The sequence below is a fragment of the Pseudophryne corroboree genome, chromosome 10 (assembly GCF_028390025.1).
Source record: "Pseudophryne corroboree isolate aPseCor3 chromosome 10, aPseCor3.hap2, whole genome shotgun sequence".
NCBI lineage: Eukaryota > Metazoa > Chordata > Amphibia > Anura > Myobatrachidae > Pseudophryne > Pseudophryne corroboree.
In genome coordinates, this window is record NC_086453.1 from 305,514,680 (window position 1) to 305,538,062 (window position 23,383).

The 23,383-nt window shown below is 45.2% G+C and overlaps 1 pseudogene; it reads left to right on the plus strand.

The window, feature by feature from the left end:
- Positions 1–15,948: 15,948 nt before the first annotated feature.
- Positions 15,949–16,072, plus strand: LOC134967808 (U2 spliceosomal RNA; annotated as a pseudogene).
- The last annotated feature ends 7,311 nt before the right edge of the window (positions 16,073–23,383 follow it).

Sequence of the window (23,383 nt, forward strand, 5' to 3'; positions counted from 1 at the left end):
ATCCTGTGCGTTTTCGCACAGCGGGTGATCAGAACCGAAATGCGCATGCGTATGCACTGCAGACGCGATGGATGGCTGCAAAGGTGATCGCCGGTCAGCAATGGGTTTGTGCGAAGGATCCATTCGCATAAGCGTTCGCAAGGAGATTGACAGGAAGTTTGTGGGTGGCAACTGACCGTTTTCAGGGAGTATTTTGAAAAACGCAGGTGGGACCAAGTGTTTGAAGGGAGGGTTCCTTACGTCAAATCCGGCCCCGATCAGCCTGATGTGATCGCAGCGGCTGAGTAAGTCATGGGCTGTGCAGAGACTGCACAAAATCAGTTTGTACAGCTCTGGTACACATGCGTTTGCACACTTGCACAGTTAAAATAAACTCCCCCTGTAGGCGGCGAGTATCTGATCGCAGGGCTGCAAAAAACGCTGCCCACCGATCAGGTCTGAATTACCCCCTATATTCTAAGCCTTGTAAAGCACAAGCCAACTAGCTCCTGTCATTTTTCAAACACAGCCTGTGACATGGCAGTTAAGAGCTGATTGGCTGGTACTTTAATTATTTATATCCACTTTATCTCTCTCCAAGCCATAGTACATAGACCCCTTTATCTCTCTCCACTTTATTTCTCTTCTAGGCTTAGTAAATAGAACCCTTAAAGTGGCAGGAAGAGTAGAAGGCAGATTAACTAAAGTTTGGTCCCTGTAGTAAAATAGCAAATTTCACTAGATCTAAAACTGGGCATAATGTAACATGAGTAAAAAAAAAAAAAAAAAAAAAAAAAAAAAAGGAACTTTAAATGTATTTATTTATTGTGCTTTAAAAAATATTTTTCTACTAATTTCCATTTTCATTTTCAGATTTTCTTTTTGACACGATATAATGACTCGTATAATTTATACATGTGATTATGTGGCGCATAAGATGTGACCAATATTGTTCGGGTGATTGTCATATTAGAAAACAACACAGCATTTACAATTCAGCCCGCCAGGTTCGGAGAATTTACATCTCAGCATTCCTGATAATTATGTCCTGGATATATTTGCTTTTTATGAAACTACCGATATTGAATCTAAAAAAGAGACTTGATAGCGGAATTCAGCAGACTGAAAGCTTCTTGATATTCACAGCACATGTTACTCAGAAGTCCCAGCATGTTTGGCAGCCATGGTAAGAAACACAAATATATAAGCATAAAGAGTTGGATTGAATAATGCTGCAGAAAATCTCATATTATTACTGAATTACTCCCAGCAATTTCCTTCATTTCATGTACATATTTATCCAGGCTTACAACTGCAGTCCAACATTATCTCCATAAAGTCCACATCATTATTAAAACTGTATATGCTTTCATTTTGGAAAAACAAAACTGAAAGAGCCACATTATATGTTAGAGTAACCAATAACGTGATATAAAGAGAGTTACAACAGTAAACACAATGATAACAGAAGCATAATATAAAAACTATGCAATGAAAATGTGAGCATAATAAAATTATCTGGATCATTCTGAATCCATCATCCAGTTATTCTGTATTATGCAGCAAAATAAAACAAATTAGCAAAACAAAATAAATGTTTGTACTATTTAATAATTACAATACAAAGCAACCGGTCAGTGAGTTTTGGTCCAAATTTTTTTTTAGAAAAATGTCTATTTCTAAATGTCATTGGAGTTATTTTTAATGCTGCCTATCCTTACAGAACCTCACTATCCTTACAAAACGTTTAAAACTTCACTACGAGAAGATATGTGTGTCGGCCTTTTTTCTTGTTGACCCTTTGACTCTTGAACTTTTGACCCTGCTGACCTCTTGACCCTGTCGACCTTTTGACTGTCGACCCTATAGTGTTGACCTTGTAATTTCTATCTATGAACCACCTCACCTGGCTATCGCACTTCAGTCTTTGGTCTTTAATTTTCATACTATACATTCAGCTCCTTATTCCTAGCTCAGCTAGGTCCCATTCTGCTGAAATGTGGAGAGCATTACTGCACTCTCCATGATGCTTGTTCAAGGAGGCATCAAGACCTTTGCCAAGATGGCCGCTGTTTGGTTTTTGCCACTATAAATGAGCACCACATTAGAACAGAGTAGTGTTCCACATAGCTCCATGAGACCCAGCGATATATGCCTCCAAATCCCACTAAAGAGCACAACCACTGGCTTATTCAAGCACTGCTACCCACATACAATCACCAACTGGTGATTTGCATTCTCTGCTCAAGCACCACTTCATGCAAAAGTCTGTCTATGCATAACAAACTGTGAGTATGGCTGTACAATCACATTACAGCTCAATAAGCCACTCCACTGATTAAGCACTGGACCGTTTGGTGACTTTGAGGGATCTGCTGGTGTATACTATTACTATCGCCAAAAAAACACACATATTTAAAAGGTTATGGTTCCAGACACACAAGCCCCAACCTCCTGAAATGCCCAACAGCACATACAGTACAGATGTGACAACTCTTATTTTTGCATTAGTCATGCCAATCGCGAGTCAATTGCTGCAACTATTATGCCTGTAAATATCCATGGGCACTGCGTATGCACCCGCAAACCATAATATTGCATGGTGCGTACACTTCTGCTAACAGGTCGCAGGCGGCATGAATAATTGCAGTATCGATGCATTCACATCCATGAACCGTTCTTGGCAAAGACAAGGTTTCTCACATCTGTAGATACCATTAGACACATGCAAGCACAGAGTGTTTCCAGCACAGCGTGTTAACTTAAGCACTGAAGCTTAATAACTGTGTCAGTAAGCAACATCAGACTGGAGCTACATCCATGATGGTATTTATTAAGATAAAAGGTGCAGAAAACTATACTACATCATGGAAGTTTGCAATGGAATGCAATAAAGCATGAAAGGGTGTGGAAAGTTACTCTTGATCCAGATGACAGTTAAAACCTAGATGATGTAGTAAGAGCCAGCGGAAAAATTGCCATTGGTGTTGATCAACACGTTTTCTATCATACATAGGAAAGGGTCAACAAAAGACAAGTGGAGAACCCTGCAGGCAGTGTATGAAGATGGGGCTCAGATGTCAAGAATTAATCTGAGGCATATATTGTTTAATACCAAGTTAAGTGAATGCATAAGTACAGTATTAATGTTAGGATTCTGTTCAGTATGTATCTGGTGTCAGCTGATCCATCTGTGTGTTCTGTTCCTTTGGCTCTGTGTAAATGCAGCTCAGCAGGTGCACAAGGTTTGTAATTAGAGTTAACACTCCCAGCCCGGCCTTGTTCATTGGTTAGTGTGGCTGTTAAAAACCAGCTAGCTGAGTTCTCCCACGCCGGTGAAATTATACTACTTTTCTGCCTGAACTATCTGCATTGCCTGGTGTCTTAGTTCTAGCTCCTGTTCATGCTGAGAAGCCTGGTCTGCCAGTTCATGTTATCCAGCAACAACTGTTCTTGCCAGTTCATGTTCCAGGACTACCTAGCTAAGTATTATGGACTTTTACTGTGCCCTATGGATTCTATAGCATTTATTACATGTGTTACATATTACTATGGACTTCCTCTATGCCAGCATGCTGTTCTGCTTTATTGTGCAAGTCCTGCAATCTGAGTTCCATGGCTTATATTACTCTGGTTCCATGTTCAACTATCTCATTACTCTGCTGCAAGTCTCATTCTGGATTACCATTTACTCTCTGCTCATATTGTACCCTGGATTGTTACTGTGATTTCTCTGCCGGACCTTATTATACCACTGCTATAATAAAGTACTTAGTATTCCTGCACTTCTGTGGACATTCATTACCTGCAACAGTGATTGTGATACATTCTAGTCCTGTATTCAAGCCCTGGCTCATAGCTGTGTTATTATTACTCATCTGCAGTCCATAATCAGTGTAAAGTGTGGTGCTGCACATCCCAGTATTAAAGGGAGAGTCCATAGTCTGCTAAACTTTAATTCTGCTACACTTTGCTCAAGTTATTACAGTATTCCACAGTCAAGTCTGGTTAACCATTTCTATGTCACTCTTCATCTGCCTACACCTCCAATATAGTAATCCTCTCCTTGTAAATTCACCTGTCAAACATTAGAGGCAGGTGACTTGTAACAATTAATGACTACTTTTCATTGACAAAGTGATGTCCATATCCCTGCAAATAACATCTGTAAAAGTGCAAGTAGATGAAAAGAAAATTGCCATGGCAATGCTGCAGAATGCATGAGTTTGACTTTTGGTAGTGGCATTAGAATGAAACACAGCCAAGCTAACCGCATACAAGTGCTATACATAGTTCCAAAAATGTGTCACAATGGAGATGAATAAACAACATAGATGTAAAAATCTTCCAAAAGAAGCAGGGGTTTGCGCATCAGTTGAACATCGCATACATGCCACAGCAGAATGGTGTAAGTGAGCATACAAATCGTATATTAGTAAAGAAAGCAAGAAGTATGCTAAAAGATGCAGGCCTAAACAAACAATTTCCAATGTCCATCCACAGCAGTTTAAAGTATCTGAAGAGTTGTGCTGCCACAGTTGCATTAAACAACAAAAGAATTGAAATGTGGTCTGGAAGAAAACCAAGCGTCAAACATCTCAGAGTTTTGGGCGTACTGCTTATGTACACACATACAGATGGAGCCTTCCTTATCTTGGTTCCCCGAGGCGCAGGCTTGCACTCCCGGCGTGACTAGGCGATCCGTTCGGGCGCTCCTATTCACAGATGGAGCCTGAATAACGGAGGCTCCATCTGTACCAAAAGAAAGTATATGCAAGTTGAAGTCAAAGTCCATGAAATGCATCATGCTTGGATATTGTCACGTAAGGGTTACAGACTCTGGAATCCAGATACTAGGAAGCTTTTCAAGTCAAGAAATGTTATTTTCCAAGAAATGCCACTTAAAGAAAAACTGGAGTCAGAAATTCAGAACAAGTAATTGTCTTTGGATATGCCAGCAACTGGAGAAATGGGTTGGGATTGAAATGCTGGCACTCGGGATGCAGGTGGTCAGAATACAGACTGCGGCATCCCGATGTTCAGAATCCCGACATGAAAAGTGAAGTATACTTACCTTTCCCCATGGGCCCCCCAATCCTAAACCTCCCTTCCTGCAGCCTAAACCTAACCCTTCACCCCCCACAGCCAAGGTCGTACTGGGCCACAGGGGCAAACCCCGGGGGGCCACACTTCACGAGGGGCCCACCCCCTCCTCTTGGGACCAGGTTCCAGACTGAGCACTTGAGTTGTACACTATACATAGGTTACATTATACTGCACAGGACTATGGTGTATTCACTACAGTACATTGCTGTTATTAGTCTGGTACATTATCATGTATCCACTAGCAGTATTTACTATATATATTTGTCAAGAGGCCCAGACCATATGCTAATGGTTTGCCAAGCCTCTAAACATGGGCCCCTACCACAGCATTTCCCCAGTGGGCCCTTCATGCCGCAGTCCGACACTGCCCACAGCCTTACCCTAACCCTCTCTGGTGGTGCCTAAAACTAACCTCCTCTCTTTGCATGCTAAATTTAACCCTCCCCCGCCCCCCCCCCCCACAGCACGGCTCGCCAGCCACTAGAAACAGCGCTGTCTTTATAAAAGCATGGGTGGGGTGCACATAATAATTAAGTGTTGAGATATAATTTGAGAAACTTGCCAATAATTGTTAACAGGAATGGCATATATTACAGTATACCCCTTACTTGTGGCACTGGATATTGTTGTTGTATTGGGTGCATACAATTAGAGAATGTTCCACAGAATCAGAATTTGACTCACAGAATGCAGAACATTTATATGGCATATAGTAGGAGGAGGATGGTTTAATATTGCAACATCTGTTTTTAAAATGCTGAGAAAAAAAAAGAGCTTCCTTAGTAGGAAATTCTACATACAGTTAAATATATTTTGATCCTCTATAATCCGTTTTAGCAGGGAAGGCAGAATAGAGAGTGAATGATTTTTCATTAAAGTAATCTAGCAAAATGTAAGGGTTTTACTAACAACTTAGACATAATCACAGAAATAAACCACTCGTACTGTATGTCTGAAATTGTGACCTGTATGTATTCTGAAAAATTATAGCTGTAATTGTTAAAAATATTGAATCCAGAGGTTAGGATTTCATTATAGTTGCTCATTTGCATCTGATTAAAGAAAGCCCTTTGTTCATTTATCATAACTATATCCACACTAGTCATTTCTGCTCATTGTTACTATACTTCCCCTGTGGTGTGCTTGCGGTACTGCTCTGCTTTTATTACTGACATTCTTTGCTGATATATGACATCACAGAATCCGCAAAGAACCCACAAAGATCACATCTGGGTTAGAAGTTTACAAGATATATATGCATAGACAATATAATATAAAGCTATAAAGTAGTAACAAAGCTCACGCGGTTGTTCTTTCAATATTAAATAAGCCATATGCAGGTGGAGCACACTTTATTGCAACATTTTGGCCCACTGAAATACCCAGTAAGCAATTAGTGAACAGAATCGCATCATATAATAAAATCATGCACTATAATCGACCATGCCTCCAAACAGTTCAAGTATTGGCTGCACTGCCCCTCTTCATGAACTCGAAACAAGATGATACCAACTGTAAACTGCAGTTTGTCACAACTGAGGGCCTGAGCTGACGGGAGGCAGCCTCAGTTGTAGGGGCTGAGATGTACCGGAACCTGGGAGGTTGTATCAGACCCCTGGACATGTAAGTAACATGAATAATAACTGCCCGAAGGCGTGACCACGACAACTTGGATAAAAGTCAATGATGTTTATTATGACAACTCCGCAACACAGCAGCAGTAAAAGAAAACGTAAAAGTCAGCAAAGAATAAATACAGTTCCTGGGTACTACAGGATGGCAGGAGCCACAGGGCACTGGTAGTGTGAGATAGTTCTTATGATCTTCTAGATGGAAAGTCCTTACCAGGCCCGACTGTAGCAATGGAGATAACCCAGGATTGTGCCAGCTGGTGTTCCAGGAAAAGCTGGGTTGCTGAAGATAAAACAGCTGCTGTGGATACTGGCTGGAACCAGACTGTTGTTAGCACGGAGTGGATACTGGCTGGAACCAGTTAAATAATAAATGAACTTGGGAGCGATGAAATATGAACTGAAATGTAGAACTTGAGAGCGGAGAAATAATAATACCGGTGGAGAGTGGTAAAGTGTAGAAAGGACACCGGCCCTTTAAGGGAAGCTGTACTCTGCTGGAAGCTGAGCTGGAAGCAGGTAATGTTGTAGCTGGAAACAGATGAATCCACAATGGATTGGAGAGTCAGGCTACACCGCAGGTGGAATGCTGGTGCGGGTCTCTATGGTGGAAGTCTTGAGACAGGAGCTGGAACCTGGAAGACAATCACAGGAGAGAGACAAACAGGAACTAGGTTTGACAACCAAAGCACTGACGCCTTCCTTGCTCAGGCACAGTGTATTTATACCTGCAGCAAGGAAGGGATTGGCTTGGCAATTATGCAGATTAAAAATACTGACAACAGATTGGAGGAAATGATCAGCTGACAGGATCCAAGATGGCTGCGCCCATGCAGACACTTGGAGGGAAGTTTGGTTTGTAATCCATGTGGTAATGAAAACAGTAATGGCGGCGCCGGCCACTGGAGACAGGAGACGCCAGGCTGACAAGTGCACATCCAACCACGCGGACACAGCGGAGGCCGCGGCTGACGTAATCGCCACTCTGACACTCTGCATGCAGAAGCTCAGGGACGGCGGCGGAGGCCGCGGGAGACGCCATGCCAGATGTAATAAGGCGTTACTGTGACAGCGTCTCAGAGAGACAGGAGAGGATGCAGGAATGTGAACATTAGGATAACAGATGGGATCCGGTCCTGGAGCGCTGAGCCAGCCTTAGGAGGCATCTGATGGGTAAGAAATGGCGTCCAGATACCCGGATCGTGACACAGTTTTACATATATACAGTAAGATGTGTATTGGACAGATAGGGGCATTGTTTGGGCATATCAATGAAAGCTTTTTAAAATGCTGGAAAGACTCACAAATTTCCCTCTAAACACACACTCCCTTAACAGATCAGTTGTACAAATCTAAATTATGATACCAATGAGTTAAAGAGCATCTCTTTAAATCAGGTGCAAAATGTACATTTCATAGAAAAAGGGGTTCAGTATGATTTCCTGATGGACTGGATGCTGGCGGTCAGAATACAGACAGCGGTATCCCGTCCATCAGAATCCCGACAGCCCCTTCTAAAGTACCCTAACCCTCCCCTGTCCCCTACACTAACCTTAACCCTCCCTTGTGGGTGTCTAAATCTAACTAACCCTCCCGGGTGGTGCCTAATCCTAACCCTCCCTTCCCTGCTGCCTAAACCTAACCCTCCCTTCCCCACGTCTTAAACCTAACCCTCCTTTCCCCTCTGCCTAAACCTAACCCTTCCTGCTTGGTGCCTAACCCTAACCCTCCCTTCCCTGCTGCCTAAACTTAACCCTCCCTGCTTGGTTTCTAACCCTAACCCTCTCTTCCGCGCTGCCTAAACCTAACCCTCCCTGCTTGGTTTCTAACCCTAACCTTCCCTTCCCCACTGCCTAAACCTAACCCTCCCTGCTTGGTGCCTAACCCTAACCTCTCCTTCTATGTGCCTAAACCTAACCCTCCCTCCCCAGACCCTAACCTTCCCAGCCCTGCACCATAACCCTAACCCCACTTCTCCTGGCTAAACCTACCCCCCCCCTCCCCGCAGCAGGATGCCATCGCGTCCAGGTGGATGGACGTTCGGGATTCCGTCTGTCGGATGCCGGTATAGTAATGCCGGTATCCCGAGCAGCGTCAGTATTTAGATGCCGGGCTTGCGGCATCATTCAGAATCCTGGCATCGGTATATTGATCACCAGGATCCAGTCCATCGGAAACCTAACTGCATCCCAGCTAAAGTATTTTAAGATCTATGTAGTAACTCAAACATACGATTAAATGTAAGGGTTATGTTTAACTTGCACAGATGACACCCCTCACCTCTCACCCACCTCTCTGACATTGGCAACAATAAATATACATTTTATGCTAAATATATTGAGTGGGGGTGGTGATGGTGATGGGGGTGTTAAAATGTACAATAGCCAAAGTATCCCAGGGTGGTACCTGTATGAATCAGGTCCCCAAGTCTAATAGCATATAGGCAATCTGCTCTTACCCATCTATAGTAGCTCTGGGCTTACACTGTGTTTTCCAGCACACTGCAGGCAGCAGAACGTAAGCACAGAGTAAGCAGTCAAAAGAGACTTTTTCATTTTTTGCTAAATTAATTATATATAGTATATATAAAGTCTTTCTTTAAAGTATTGTATATAGTTGGACGCAGGAGCGATATCGGATGCAGTGCAGCTGTGTTTTTTTTGCCTGCGCAAGCATCAGAATCACACCACATCCCACTTTTGTACATACAGAGACGGAGTACAGATTTGGATGCACAGCAGCAGAAATGTGAAGGGTGTTTCTGGACGGTGAGTGGGTGGAGGCTAAAAAGATGCACGGAGATGTTGGGGCATATTGGTGTATTGGAGATGTGTTGTGGGCATCTCATGAAAAGAGTTGCACAAAAAGACGCTGAATGGCTCACATTGGAGGCCACACACACATGGAGAAACTGCACCTGCCACAGGGGTGGTGCAAGCTTCAATGGTGTGACAGATAGTGGCATCTAAAGACGCAACAAGCGGGTATTTCAGCATCTACAGACAATGACAGTGGACATTTCAGTCCTTGCACATTGGACGCATGTATCTACACAAGTCAAGAACATTGTAGCAGCAGAATTAGTGTAAAGATGCGACTCAGCAAAAGATGCAGACAAAGCCTTGTCTGATCCAGAAGGTTGTGGTATAGATGAAGATCTACGCAGTCTAGACAGACAGTCAATAGGTCGACACGCATTAGATCACGGGTTCTCAAACTCGCTCCTCAGGACTCCACGCAGTTCATGTTTTCCAGGTCACTTGTGGAGTTTTAAAGTGTGACAGTTAGTGATACACAGAGCACCAGCCGGGTGACCGGGAAAACATGACCTGTGTGGGGTTCTGAGGACAAAGTTTGAGAACCACTGCATTAGATTGACAGGGTGAAAAGGTCAATAAATAAAAGGTTTGCAGTGGTTAAGGTCGTCAGGTACAAAAGGTGGAGTTAAAAGGTCGACATAATGATGGTCGACACAAAATGGACAACATGTTTTTTTGTGGCCAATTCTTCTTTACTTGCCGCGCTTCATGCAAGGTCACTATTCCCAATCTTAGTCAACGTTGACAGTAAATCAAGCAAATTTTGGGAAAAGCTGAAACCCCCCCAAAATATGTGTTGACCATTTGTGTATTGACCATTGACATGTTGACCTTTAGAACCCGTTGATCTTTTGTACCTGTTGACCTTAAGCACTGTCAACCTTTCAGATGTCAACCTAAGGCATGTTGACCATATGGTGTTGACCTATTGGCTGTCTAAATAGACAGTGTAGACCTATCATCCGGATATTGGCCCAGAGTCAGCCCAGTGTTTGCTTAAAATGTCATTAAATTAGGCCTTAATCCATTATGACAACAGAAGCCATGTAAAATAAGAGAAGTGTATCTCCCACTGTGCAATTCTAAGCATTAATTAAAAACAGCAAGATAGATGTAATGAACAGTGATTTGTCCAAATCGATTAGGTTCAGTGATTTCTGCCCCAGGAATTAAAGTCAGGTTTAGCATTGGACCACCTGTATAACATGTCCCCTGATGTGGTGAGGACCTCACCTTGTTATATGAAATTCCCAGAGAAACTATTCAGTGAAATAAATTTATAGTTATTTTTGAAGCCTGATGCTGAATAAAAACAGCAATTCTTTCACTGCAAATAGTTTAATAAAATAGTGAACACAATTGAGGTAAATTGCATGTTTCCATTCATCCTAAAATTACAATATTTAAGGATTACATAAATGCTTTGAATATTACAATAAAAATGAATCATGCCTACCAACTTTTTATTTTTCCCTCTGGGTGAGTTCTCGGAAAGGGGTGCAGGTGATCACTATGGATGGTGGGGATTTCAACAGGCCCCTCTCTCCTTGGCACAATAGCAGAAACTGCTGGACCATGAAGAGGGGCAATCCCTTCCACACCTGCCTTCTCCAACCATGGATGGCAGCCTCCGCAGCCTGCCTTCTCCAGCCCTGTCCAGAAGCCCTTTACCCACCTTCTCTAGCCCTAGGCTTAGACTCTAGTCAAACACATCTTAAAAAATGTTGAAGAACTAATAATAATATAATAGAAATACAAACTACGCCAATGAGTGCAAAATTTCATATGAGAAAACTGGCATAGCTAGAAACTTTGTGGGTCCCATGGCATCACTTTAAAGGGACCCTTACCCAAATGCTCTTAGAGAGGCACCTCTCACTACAGTTTTCGCTCATTTAGTTTTATGTCCTGTATCCTAATTCATTTTATTAACCATTGTAGTGCCCCAGTTAATTTGATGCCTCACAGTAGTGCCCTAGTTTACATTATACCACACATTGCCCACAGTTCATATTGCAGTGTTCCACATTGTAGTGCCCCCAGTTCACAGTATAGGACATTGCAATGTTGCCAGTACACATTATGCCAGAGTGCCCCAAATTCTCATTATCCCACACAGTGTCCCCAGTACATATTAGTCATATTGTAGTGTCTCGCTTCATATTATGCAACATGATTGTGCCCCAATTCATACTGTGCCATATTGTACAGTAGTGCACACAGTTCATATTAATCCACACTGCAGTGCTCCAAGTTCATATATGGTGCCCTCAGTTCATATTATGCCACATGATAGTGCCTCCAGTTTATATTGTGCCATATTACAGAGCCCCAGTTCATATTATGTAACATTACAGTGACCCCATTTCAGATCATGCCATCTTACAGTGCCCTAAATACATTATAACATCCACCAAAATCCCCTTACCAGAACAACATCCACCACACATCCCCCTTTATCAATATAACATCCACTACGTACACACACGACTCACTGAAAATAGAATGTCACCCCATTAAGAAGCCTTAGCTTTCATAGAAGTTTGATTATATACCACTGAGCTCTTATCTCAACTTATTTGTTGATGGCAATTCTTCAAGCGCTCCATCTCTGTTGGCAGCTTGTAAATCTTACATGGCAGCACAAGTCTGCACATTCCTTAATAAAAGCTATATTCTGAAATCTCCAGTACCTGGACACTTCTCTAAACTATAGCAAAGAGCATACCTCATGTGTGCAATGTAAAGAGTGAAGATACAGTAATGACATTGTTACTCTTTAAAAAGTTAAATGACTGACTGTAAGTAACCTGTCTATTTTTACGAAGAAGAAACTATTGCACGGTATATGGTATATGAATCACAATCTCTGAATCACTCAATATAATTTTTACACCTTGAATCTTTCAACTATTCTTCCACCTAATACAGCATAGCCAGGGTCGGACTGGCTCACAGGGGAAACCACAGGAGGGCCTCACTGCCTGTGAGCCCTCCTCCTTCTCTAGGGTTCAGGTTCCAGACTCTATCCTAGTGCACTTGAATTATGTATTATACTTATCTTACATTATACTTCACAAGATTATTGTTTATTATATATTTACCAAGGGGTACAGAACATGTATTCTGTAATGGTTAGCCAAACCTCTGTGGTGGCTGGCCACGCCCCAGTGTAGCATGACCACACCCTTAAGCATAGGCCCCTACAACAGCATTCCCCAGGTGGGGCCTTCATGCCCCAGTCCGACACTGAGCATAGCTAATGTATCATTGTTTCCTGCTTTTAAACATTGATATATTAGTGTATAACTGATAATAAGGGATTTAAATAGGATTCAAATAAGGATAGCACATTAATCCAACTAAAGTGGTCTTCAAACCCTCCTTCAAGAGTGAGGATGGCGTGGAAATATGTTGAAATTCAATATGAAATCAGGATATGACATGTGCTGTAAATGGATATCAACACAAAAAGCTCCAAGGACATAATTCTGTTCATTTCATCTGCCGACCTCGCTCTTGTGTTACTGAAGGCTGTTTGTTCAGTGTATTATTTGTGACAATAGGGCAAAATACTATACCAGTGCTCTGTCAAAGCCAAACATCAAGTAAGCTTCTTATAACCTGAAATCCAGATACTCGTTAACTGTCCAAATGCTTTCCTGCGAGGATTAGTGTAACACAGAAATTACACACACATCCATATTGCTGAAGTATTCTCCGTGTTTTTTTCATCTGACAGACGTGATCCATCCATCTGAATGACAAAATATGACCAAAGAAAGAGGAAAAAAGCATGTTATCATTTATGTTGAAATGTTATTTTTCTTGACAAGATAATGCTAATTGCTTCTATGAAATCACTCACAGTAGATTTTGATTGCAGGAGCTTACTGATGTCTGTCACACATATATTGACAGAGTTACTGAAGATACAACAGGCGCATAGTGATTTTTTTCTCTTGCAAGAAGATTTGTTTTTTCCAAACCCTTCACAATGTCGCTGATATAGGCCATTCGGGTCTGGGACTCCAGGTCGACAACAAAAAGGTCGACACACCTTAGGTCGACGCCAATTGGACGACACACCTTAGGTCGACATGGACAAAAGGTAGACATGGACAAAAGGTCTACAGGAACAAGGTCGACATGGAAAAAGGTCGACATGCATTTTTTATGTTTTTTTGGTGTCGTTTTCTTCGTAGAGTGACCGGGAACCCCAATTAGTGCACCGCGTCCCCTCGCATGGCTCGCTTCGCTCGCCATGCTTCGGGCATGGTGCCTTCGCTTCGCTCGGCACAGATTACCGTTCCAATCGTAGTCCACGTGGATCGTTAAGTATGAAAAGGTTCCAAAAAAGAAAAAAAATTGTGAAACACTCATGTCGACCTTTTTCAACGTCGACCTTGTTCCTGTCAACCTTTTGGCCATGTCGACCTTTTGTCCATGTCGACCTAAAGTGTGTCGACCAATTGGCATCAACCTAAGGTGTGTCGACCTTTTTGTTGTCGACCTGGAGTCCGGATACCGGGCCATTCCTATGTTGGAGTATAGAAATAGCTGCAGGCTGAGTGCCACTGCAGAGAAAGTCGTTGCAGCTTTGTCTTGTGTTGTGATCTATTGCCAAACTTTTTCATATTCCTGCTTTTCATGTAATGTCATAAACACTGTTACCTGTTTTGTTCCGAACAAACTTAGGGGATTGATTCAGACCTGGTCGCTGTGCTGTTAATTTTGCTGTCCTGCGATCAGATAGTCGCTGCCCAAGGGGAGTATAAGTTGCAAGTGCAAGTGTGCGACCGCATGTATACGCTGTGCTACAAATGTCCCTCAGTCAGCAGACAGCTGCAAATCCGTTCGCACAACACTTACCATCAAATGATTTTACAACTGTGTGCAGACTGTGCAGACTTACTCCTACATTGCGATGAGAACAGGCTGATCGGATCCATAGCTGACGTCACACACCCTCCCTGAAAACGCTTGGGAATGCCTGCTTTTTCCTGACACTCCGAGAAAACGGTCAGTTACCACCCACAGACGGCCTCTTCCTGTCAATCACTTTGCGAATGGCTGTGCGATTCAATTTTTCGCAACAGCCTGTCACTGTTCGGCAATGCCTGTTGTTGTTTGGTGTTGCGCGTGCGCATTGCAGTGCATACGCATGCGCAGTTTATCGATAATCGCCCGCTGTGTGAAAATGCACAGCAGCGATCAGGTCAGCTGACTCCCTGATTACCAACCAGAACCTGCTCTAAGATTAGCCCCCACCAGTGGCTTTTCTGTCCAGCAGGCAGGAGGGGGTGTGCTAATAGCAGTGGCTGTTCTAACCGGCTTGCATGGTGCAGGGGGTTTGCTATTACCACAGATGTTCCTGGCAGGGCCGGTTCTGGAGCTCTGTGCGCCCCGGGCGGCAATAGGGGGCGTGGCTTCGTACAGGGGGCGTGGTGATTTACGCCCCCTGTACAGACTGAAATGATGTGCGGTGCGCAATGACGTCATCGCGCACCGCACAGCAAAGGTCCTCTCCACGAAGGGAAACTAGACGCGTAGCTTCTAGTTCCCTTCGTGGAGAGGACCTTTGCTATGCGGTGCACGATGACGTCATCGCGCACCGCACAGTAAAGGACCTTTCCACGAAGGGAAACTAGACGTGTATGCGTCTAGTTTCCCTTCACAGCGGCCAGGGGCAGCGGGGGGCACAGAAGCAGCGGATCTTGCCCTGGTGCGGCGCCCTCCGGATGGCGCCCTGCGCCTCTGGGAGGTGGCGCCCCAGGCAAAAGTCCTGCTTGCCCGTGGCAAGATCCGCTACTGGTTCCTGGACAACAAATAAATGCTGTATAGGTTTCAATCATTTATTGATTAGACCTGTGCAGGTACATTATAAATAATGCGTGAATTTTAGGGACCAAAATATTATTCGGACTGTAATGAGTCCTGATTGTTAGATTAATTGCATGCACTTAGAGAGGACACTCCAATATTATTTGGGACCCAAAAAGGTTTTTTTCTGTTTAAGGATTACCGCTCTGCAAACACATAGCAGAGTTAATTGATATGACCTTTAGAACACCAGTGAGTCATGTATTAGCATACCATGGTCATTCCTACCTCATTTAAATATCGGTTCTGATTGGTCGTCCTAATACTTATAATGTCTGAGTTTGTGAAGTCCCACAGATGTTGGCAGCGTTAGAGATGTGAACAAGCCCTCGGGTGAAACCGGTTAGCTGACCACTGAATATGTGTTAATGCCGCTGTCAATTTGGATAAACAGGACCAGCATGCTTGAATGAAAATGCACACTCCACCAGCTATTACACCCAGACGGAGGTAGCACTTTGTTCTCCTTCAGCCCTCTCTCATTTCTGAATTGCGGCGTGACACCCTGCAATGTCATTTGATATCAGGGTGTCGCTTCTCGGCCTTTTGGCTAAGATCAAGTGTAGTACCTGCTCGAGGGAAACACAGGGTGGAGTACCTGTTCTTACACTAGGAGCATGAGAGGTTTCTAGATGTGGAATGGAGAAACACCTTGTGGAGTACCATACCGGGGTGTGGCAATGCCTCTGGTCAAGAGGAGAGAAAAACTGGGCTTAGTATCCACCGTTCTTCTAAGGGGATGAAATAGGGCCCCTTGCGTGGAGTGGAGAATGGCCCGGTCTAGTATCTTCTCTCGTACTGGGGGCTGACCCTGGCACAGAGTGGGTATGAAGCTTGGTCTGGCTGAGAGGTCGGGAGCAGCTAGAAGCTCGAGGTGTTTTGTGCCCTTGGAACTGGAAGGGACAGGGGTGCCAGAAATGCACTGGGGTTTCGAGCCACCTTTGCACTAAGGCACTTTTAGCACTTAACACTTCAGACCCTTCCTGTCTGCACCCACTTCCTTTGTCCTGGCCTTTTGGCTAGGGCAAGGAATTTTTTTTATACCCCCCCGGCCTTCTGGCTGGGGCTTATTTATTTACACACGCACGTGTTTTGCACTTGTGCACAGCACCAGCACTTATATTTGTTTTTGTAGTGTCACGTCACGTTTTTTTTGTTCGGTGTTTAGGTGAGACCCTTATGGGCCGCCCTCTCCTCTAGTTGCCGAGGCCCTCTCCTTTTGGGGAGGACTAGAGGCTGTTATCGATCCCCAGGGGGAAGCTTCGGCCAACCCTGGGGATACACGAGGGTCCCTCTGCGCTTTGGCAAGGGGGGACCCACAGTCCTTTTTTTCCCTCAGTAGGCCTTCTTGCTCTGAGGGTTAGGGGAGTAACGGGGCCCTTCTCATCTCGGAGAGGGTCCAAGATCCTACGCCCCCAGCACGTTTGGTCACAGACACTGGGTGATGAAGCACCGCACCTCGGGCTTCAAGTAAAGGATAAAAAAAATAATAATCAGGGTGTCAGCTACTCACCCTTTTGGCCAAGATCAAGTGTAGTACCTGCTCGAGGGAAACACTTGGTGGAATACCTGTTCTTACACTAGGAGCGTGAGAGGTTCCTACTGTAGATGTGAAATGGAGAAACACCTTGTAGAGTACCGTGCCGGGGTGTGGCAAGGCCTCTGGTCGAGAGTGGAGAAAAACTGGGCTTAGTATCCGCTACCTTATTTGGGGTTGAAATAGGACCCCTTACGTGGAGCTGGAACGACCTGGTCTAGTATCTACTCTCGTACTGGGGAATGACCCTGGCACAGAGTAGGTATGAAGCTTGGTCTGGTTGAGAGGTTGGGAGCTGTTCGAAGCTCGAGGTGATATGTGCCCCTGGGGTGAGAAGACCCAGGGGTGCCTGAATATGCACTGGTGAGTCTGGACACCTTTGAACTAGGATGGCACTAGCACTTTCACTTCCCCATTTCTGATGAACCTTATTCCATTGCCTGGCCTTTTGGCTAGGGCAGAAATAATTTTTGATACCCCCCCGGCCTTCTGGCTGGGGCTTATTTATTTATTTATTTATTTATGCACGTGTTTTGCACTTGTGTACAACACCAGCACTTATTTTTGTCTAGTTTGTCACATCACGTTTTTTTGTTCGGGGTTTAGGTGAGACCCTTATGGGCCACCCTCTCCCCTAGTTGCCGAGGCCCTCTCCTTTTGGGGAGGGCCACAGACTGTTTTCAATCCCCAGGGGGAAGCTTCGGCCAACCTTGGGGATACACGAGGGTCCCCCTTCGGCAAGGGGGACCCACAGTCCCTTTTTCCCCTCAGTAGGTATTTTGGCTCTGAGGGGTAGGGGAGTAATGGGGCCCTTCTCCTTTCGGAGAGGGTCCAAGAACCTACGCCCCCAGCACATTTGGTCACAGACACTGGGTGAAGAAGCCACGTACCTCGGGCTTCAAGTAAAGAAAAAAAATCAGGGTGTCAGCTGCGCTGTAAGAGAAACAGTAGAAGGGCCCTTTACTATCCTTCATACCAGCAGAGGTCTGGCTATACTCTCTTCCACCCTCCGCTGATATAACCTGATTGGCCAGACGATCAAGAGGGTAAGAAAGCAGATATCAGCAGGGACAAGATCTGCTGGACTATTCTCTACTCAGTACCTCTTTGATATTGCCTATGTGATACCCAGGGTCGGACTGGCCCACAGGGGTACCAGGAAAACCACCGGTAGGCCCCACTGCCTAAATGCCCACTCCTTCCTCTAGGGATCAGGTTCCAGACTGTGCACTTGTATTATACATGGTAAATATGTTGCATTACACTGCAATAGACTATTGTGTATTTCAGGCCTCTTTGGAAGCTGGCCACACCACCTTTGTAGGCTGGCCACACCCTTAAATATGGCCCCCTATCACTGCATTCCCCCGGTGGGCCCTCCATGCCCCAGTCCGACACTGGTGATACCATTTGCATTGAGGTCATTAAGCTTATATTGCTGGTGATATTATTTGCTGGATGCTCACATGATATTATTTGGACTGTAAGCAACGCTATGAGAATTTTTTTAATTGATTAATATATGTGATACAGTAATTAGGTACAGTGTCAGTTACAAATTTTGTGTTTCATACTGTTCTGCTGTCAGGGCCGGCGCCACCACTAGGCAGCTTTAGGCAGCTGCCTATGGGCGGTGGACACTGGAGGGCGGCACCTCATGCTGTCAATGAATGCTTGCTTTATGCCTTAGCTGATCTCCACTTCCTTTACAGATGAAGAGCAGGGATGCCGCGGCCACCTGGCAGCACAGTGTAAGTAACCCAGTGAAGTGGCTCTGTCTGTGCACAATAAAGTAAGCTTCGTGCTGCTGGCTCGTTACACTGTACGAACGGTAGTAATTGTCCGCTCCTATCCGCGACAACACCCCGGGGTGGGTTGTACATATTCCCGCACCACAACAACACTCTCCCGCGATGTCACGCCGCATTGTGCCCGCCCTCCGGCACCACCACCCGCGATTGCAGCCCGCATATATATTACACCCCCAGTGATTATACCCCCCCTCCCCCCGCCGTACGATTGCATCCATCCCGCATATAATAGCAAACCGAACCCACGATAATCCCCCGCCCCCCTCCCCAGCACGGTATGCATTCGCAGGGAGGGGGGCGGGGGATTATCGTGGGTTCGGTTGGATATTATATGCGGGATGCAATCGTACGGCGGAGGGAGGGGGGGTATAATCACTGGGGGAGTAATATACATGCGGGCAGGCCCGGCGACAGGGGGGGGACAAAGGGTACAGTAGTAACAGGCCCCGAGGTTCAGGGGCAGAAAACAGTGTGCCTACTAGTAAATTGCTTGTAAGCCAAAGGACTATTCTGCTACTGGCGGCCGCAACTTAGATGACACACTCCAGTCCATTACAACCCCCCCACCCCCCCCCACAGTAGTTTGGTCCGGTCCCGGCCATTGCGATGCGCATAATATTAATGACATTGTGATGTCATTATCCTGTGCCGGACCCTCACTGTCCTCTCCGCCGCTGCCCGGCTACTTAGAAAGAGGAGAAGCCAGGAAGAGAATCGCCGAGCAGTGGGCGCAAAGTCTATGAGGCCACTGCAGCAGCCACGCCGCTACTCCCTACGGACACACTCCTTTCAAAAAAGTGACTGGCAGCATGTGGTGAGTCAAGTGACAGCAGCAGCACTCAGCTCTGCAGTCACAGCCCTGCCGGTCATGTTTTCTGCATCTCTCTATATTGTAGATGTTTAGCAGGAACTACCTCCTAATCTGTCTCTGTGTATATGTGTGCCAGTCTCTGTCTCTGTGTGTATGTGTACCAATCTCTGTGTGTGCCAATATGTGTACCAGTCTCTGTCTCTGTGTGTATATGTGCAGGTCTCTGTGCCAGTCTGTCTCTCGGTGTGCCAGTGTCTGTACCAGTCTCTGTCTCTGTGTGTATGTATGACAGTCTCTGCGTGTGTGACAGTCTCTGTGTATGCCAGTCTGTCTCTCTATGTATGTGCTAGTCCCTGCCTCTCTGTCTGTGCCAGTCTGTGTGTGTGCCAGTCTCTGTGTGTATGTGTGCCAGTCTCTGTGTGTATGTGTGCCAGTCTCTGTGTATGCTAGTCTCTGTCTCTGTGTACCAGTCTCTGTGTGTATGTGTGCCAGTGTCTGTTTCTGTGCCAATCTGTGTGTGCCAGTCTTTGTCTCTATGTGTATGTGTGCATGCCAGTCTGTCTCTCTCTGTATGTGCTCGTCACTGCCTCTCCGTCTTTGACAGTATCTGTGTGTGCCAGTCTCTCTCTCTCTCTCTGCCCGTGTGTGTGTGCCAGTCTGTGTGTGTGTGTGTGTGTGTGTGTGTGTGTGCCAGGCTCTGTCTCTCTCTCTCTGTGTGTGTGTGTGTGTGTGTGTGTGTGTGTGTGTGTGTGTGTGTGTGTGAGAATGTCTGGCAGTCTCAGTCTCTGTGTTTGTGCCAGCCTGGCTTCTGTCTGGCTTCTCTCCATTCACCGTGGGGGTAAAATGAGAGTGGCACACTGGTGGGTGAAGGCCTGTATCCAGCATTACAGGCCGGGCATGGGCATGTCTCTGTACTGTAGCATAGCGGTGAGTGCACAGTCTACAGGCGGATCAGGGGCATTCCTTGTCCTAATGGTCCCTGATCCCCACATGTTTCACCTGATGCCCATTACTGGGATTATTACATGGTGGCAGCACTGCAGGGGCAAATGGTGGCTGTGCGCACTATAGGTGTCTAGGCACTGGGACTGGCTGCATCGCACAGAGGTGCAAACCTCGTAAATCAGCATTCCAGAATGAAGTTGTGCTGGCCCCAGTCCACACGCTATTCCTGGAGATATGTCTACGCTGGAATCAGGGGGTTCTCCTACATATACCCAATTACCCTGATTATACCCAATGAGCGTCAGGCATATTATACACACGTACCAAATACGTGTGGGGAGCAGGGTGTTCCTTGTATGACTGAGCCCTCCTCCCCCTTCTTCCCATATAGGACAGTGCATCTTCTATATGACAGTGGATTGCCTCTTTATATGACTGTGCTGCCCTAAGTGGGGGTCGAGGGGTGGGGCCCCAGAGATATCAGTGTACAGGGCCCCATGATTTCTGTTGCCGGCCCTGCATGCGGGCTGCAATCGCGGGTGGTGGTGCCGGAGGGCAGGCACAATGCGGCGTGACATCGCGGGAGAGTGTTGTTGTGGTGTGGGAATATGTACAACCCACCCCGGGGTGTTGTCGCGGATAGGAGCGGACAATTACTACCGTTTGTACAGTGTAACGAGCCAGCAGCACGAACATATATATTATATGCCCTAGCAATAAAGTATGTTGATTTAGCCTGTGGAGTGACATCTGATGTATGTATGTACTAAGTGTGCACAATGACTGACACGCCGGGTTTCCGATGCAGAAGGTAATGCCAGCAAAAGCGTTACCCTATGGAAGCCTATGGGTTTCTTTCTGCATTGGTGCTGTCAGGGAGATCCGATCTGATCCCTCCCTGCATCCCCTGCGGCTGTGGCATCACTCTGCACATGCGCAGGCGGATGCCCGGGACATAAACTGGGAAGTCCAAGGACTGGCGGCCATCGCCTTTACAATACTAATGGCATATTTTAGTACATATACTATTATTATCGGTGCCGTAAGTGGCGGGTGTACCGCAAGAGGTTGGTACATCCCACCCACTATCTTTTGTGAGATGAATTATTGTAAGAGAGATAAGTGTTCATGAGGCCCAAGCAGTAGCCTACTAATCCATGACACTACACAGGGGGTCATTATGACCCGATCGCTACTGCGTATGCGCGGGGTCCGTAATGCACACGCGCATTGATGCTTCATCGGGCAATGACAAAGGGAACTAAGAAAGTGATTGCAGCGGCGATCGCTTGAGAATTTACAGAAATGGGCGTTCCTGGGCGGCAACACAGCGTTCGGAACCGTTTTCTGGGAGTGGTAAGAAAAATGCAGGCGTGTTTGAAGAAACGCAGGCGTGTCCGGGGCGGGTGTTTGACGTCAGAGCCAGGACCGAACAGGCTGAAAACGTTGCAGCTGGTAAGTATGTCTAGACCTACTTAGGAACTGCACAACATTTTTCCCCATAGCAGCACTGCACAAGCGATCGCAGCCTTGCTATGGGAAAAAACCCACCCCCATAGGCGAAGTATAGTTGATCGCACAGGCTGCAAAAAGCAGCTTCGTGCTATCAACTCGTAATCAGGCCCACTGTCTGCCTACTTCTGTGACCTTGCAAGTTATTATTATTATTATTATTATTATTATTATTATTATTATTATTATTAAAAAGAGTTTCTAATTATTCTGTTGCGCTTTATAATTGTAAACAGTAATAGAACAAAACTGGGTAATAACAGACAGACAAAGCGGTAGGAACAGGGACGGCTCTACCATTAGGCAGCTGCCTAGAACGCCAGGATCTGGGGGGGTCTGCTTATCATAAAATTAAGGATAACTCTGAGAGATGCATCCTTGTTTAACTTAATGCAGACTGTGGCTGTTGAACTTCTAAGATGCCACCTCCACACTTTCACCTGAAGAGCTGGATAGTAGGTACTGGTTTGTGGTTTGGGAGGGAGTTGGGAAGGGGGGGGGGGGGGGGGGGGAAGCAGCACGCTGAAGTTTTGCCTAGGGCGTCCAGAAACCTTGCACCGGCCCTGTCTGCTGTATCTTACAACCTGAAGGTTTATATGATACATTACTGTTGAATTAGGAGCAGCGATTGCACAGGATAAATTCCCAAAGAGGTACAGAGTCAGATAAAGATTTTGTACTTTATACTGCTATACTGTTTTACGTTACCTTACAGCTTGAAAGTATACTTGATACATTGCTGTCTGATACAGGAGCAGTTATTCTGCTACTAAAGGGAATTATTCTCTGGCATTCAAGGAGTGAGACAATCTTATCTCTGTGTTACTTATAGAGAATTGACAGTTTGTTTCTAAGCTGAATGTTGTTCTAGATGGAACTATAACAATACTTATTACATGACTAATACTGGTAACATTTCCCTATCTTATTTGCAAAATAGCATTTTTTGGGACTTCTTTATCTATGGTGTATATTGAACAAGCCCAATGGGCGTTCTAGTGATTATTACATAATATTGGAGTGTCCTCTCTAAGCGCATGCAATTAATCTAACAATCAGGACTCATTACAGTCCAAATAATATTTTTGGTCCCTAAAATCCACGCATTATTTATAATGTACCTGCACAGGTTTAATCAATACATTATTGAAACCTATACGGCATTTATTCGCTGTCCAGGAACATAGTTTTCCCCTTTTTTATGTGTGTCTGTGTTGCTCCTCTTATTTTAATGCATATCTAATAAATAGTAGATTTTAGACTGATCAATATTGATACTGTTCTGGACTGTTTTTCCTATTATAGTTTAGAGTGACCCCAGTATAGAGTCTTCTTTTTTCCTCACACCA